At 41.8% G+C, this 2771-nt stretch overlaps 1 protein-coding gene across 1 annotated transcript in view; it reads right to left on the reverse strand.

Annotated features, from left to right (window-relative positions):
- Nucleotides 1–2704: 2704 nt before the first annotated feature.
- The window catches only part of LOC107387224 (olfactory receptor 2K2), a 3263-nt gene continuing 3196 nt past the window's right edge, over nt 2705–2771 (reverse strand). The window contains exon 3 of the mRNA XM_054730986.2: nt 2705–2771. This exon is cut by the window's right edge and continues 1206 nt beyond it. The gene's annotated coding sequence lies outside the window, so the exon portion shown is untranslated.

Consider the following 2771-nt stretch of genomic DNA (forward strand, 5'->3'; position numbering starts at 1 on the left):
TGTTGGTGGAGCTGGGTTCCCACTATCGGCTGGTGGAGCTCTCGGAGACCTCTGTGTTCCACCCGGTTTTACCCAGCGGTCAGCCCGGCGTATCTCTGACTCAGAAGCTCTGGTGTTGTGCACAGTTAACTCCAGTTGTAGCTAGGTTGCTACCTCCGTTAGCTTAGCTCCCACCTCTAGCATCGTCTCGATACCCATCGTTTTCGTCACTGCTTCGGCTCCGCCCTCTCGGTCTGCCAGGCAACGCCTACTAATGTTGCAGTTTTTAAAATACGTGGGTGGAGAATGACTCTGAGGCACGCTTGACCCACTCTTTAAACATGGGACTAACTGACGTTTTACAGTCTAGTTAATCTGAAATATTTACACACAGATGTAGCGTCCAGCAATGGTCAGTTTAGGTACAGCCTGACATCTATTCAACATCTGGTCAGAGAGGAGACACAACATTGCACGTGTTCCCTTTAAACAAGTCTGCCTTCACACAAGCTGGGATTCAGACTCCACAAGTCTAAATCATAACATTAACTTACTTTCCTCAAGGTCTCAGCTGCAGAAGACAGAAGATCCAGCTCAAATCAGTGCTGATGTCAAGAATGATTTTAGTAAATCAATATGAACTCCTATGACTTATAATCTAGACAATCATTACATAATCATTTGTTTATGACTACTCATTATAATTATAGTATTATGAAATGAAATGCTTCATTAATTGTGCTCATTGACTGGATGTTGTTTATCTACTAGAATGCAAAGTGTTCCCTGTGTTTTGACGACAAGGTCCACACACCTGCACATCCACCATAACAAGTACGACTAAGTTAAAGTCCCATATACATAGCTAAAACCTTTTACCCAGATCAGGACTTCCATATTAAAGAAGATGTGTTTCTGAGAGTTGCCTTGGTAACGTCTTCCTTTCTGTCAGCCTCTGACTGGCTGTTAAAATCATAACAGCAGAACAAAGCTGAATTGTTCACTTCTTAATAGTTATTTCTGAGACGCAAGCTGATTCCATCCGGTGATGCCTGGTGACATCTCTTGAGATTGGAGAAAGTTGGTGCTTACGGTCAATCTACCGGACCTGGGTGCCCTGAGCTCATCCGACCTCTTCTGACCTCCGGATCCGGATGAGGGTCAACCAAAGGGTGAGAGTAGAACACAGAGAGATTGCGTCTGAATGTGCTTTGATAACAATCAACCTCATAGTTTATTGCTAACCAAATTCTTTTTCATCTGGAGACGCCGCTCTCTGAGATTCAGAAGTTCTGACCGACACCTCATTTACACATAGCCTACATCACCTTTAGACCCATCCATTCACGGTAAATGCTTAGTTCACTTGTCGTGTTTTTCTTGTAATAAAAATCATTTTTTACTGTAAACCTGACTCTTTCATGAATTAAAACAAAGTGTGTATAATTGCTTATTAAAGAAAATTCAGTTCAATTCAGTTTTATTTATATAGCGCCAAATCACAACAAGAGTCGTCTAAAGGCACTTCACATAATAAACATTCCAATCCAGGTCAGATCATTAAGCTGATCAGAAAAAATGTTTCCTATGTAAGGAACCCAGCTAATTGCATCAAGTCACTACAGAAATCCTCATACTAAGCAAGCATATAGCGAAAGTGGAGAGGAAAACTCCCTTTTAACAGGAAGAAACCTCCAGAGGATCCTGGCTCAGTATAAGCAGCCATCCTCCACGACTCACTGGGGATCGAGAAGACAGAGCAGACACACACACACACACAGACACACACACACACACACACACACACACACACACGCACGCACGCACGCACACGCACACACACACACACACACACACACACACGTAGTGTTTCTATGGTTACATTATGAGTTCTTGGTAAATATTCTATTTGGTGAGAGATAAACTTCATTGTATTTATCCTAGTGAATCTATAATTAAACGGGTAAACTAGTAGTAGCACATTCAACGTCAAAGAGAGTAAAAAGTCATTATCAGGAGAGGAAGAAAGTTTAAGTGGTTAGCAGCAGTGTGCTAGTCGATGGCCCCCTCCATGAGGCCACCACAGCTCAGCAGAACATCGTTGTAGCTTCTTCTGGGGAGAAAAACACTTAGAGAAAAAATAAATTTAACAGCTGAAATAACAGGAAATAATACAGTTAAAGAGCAGATTGTAGAAGAAAGCAGTAGAGTGTGAAAAGTGGTCAGTGTGTCCTCCAGCAGTCTAAGCCTATAGCAGCATAACTACAGAGATAACTCTGGATAACCTAGCCTTTTAGATGGAGGCATGTTGGAGGCAGGGCAAGGGAGAGCCGTCTTTACCGACTGTACACTCCACCTCCATCTACTCCCCCACTTGTCCAGATCTAGGCTAACATCAAATTTTAACCATAGGCCCTATCAAATAAAAATGTTTTAAGCCTATTCTTAAAAGTAGACAAAATGTCTGCCTCACGGACTAAAGCTGGGAGCTGGTTTCACAGGAGAGGAGCCTGATAACTAAAAGATCTACCTCCCATCCTAATTTTAGATATTCTGGGAACCACCAGTAGACCTGCAGTCTGAGAGCGAAGTGCTCGGTTACGAACGTATGGAACAATCAGGTCACGGATGTGTGATGGAGCTTTATTAAAGAATCCTAGAATCTTCTGATTAAGCCCTATAATTTTCTGATATTTACAAAAAAAGATCAAGCAAGGTAATATTGTATATTTATTCAGAATATCAAATAAATAATACACATTTGCCACCGCTACACAGAGAAAATATTAATC

The sequence above is a fragment of the Nothobranchius furzeri genome, chromosome 10 (genome assembly GCF_043380555.1).
Source record: "Nothobranchius furzeri strain GRZ-AD chromosome 10, NfurGRZ-RIMD1, whole genome shotgun sequence".
NCBI lineage: Eukaryota > Metazoa > Chordata > Actinopteri > Cyprinodontiformes > Nothobranchiidae > Nothobranchius > Nothobranchius furzeri.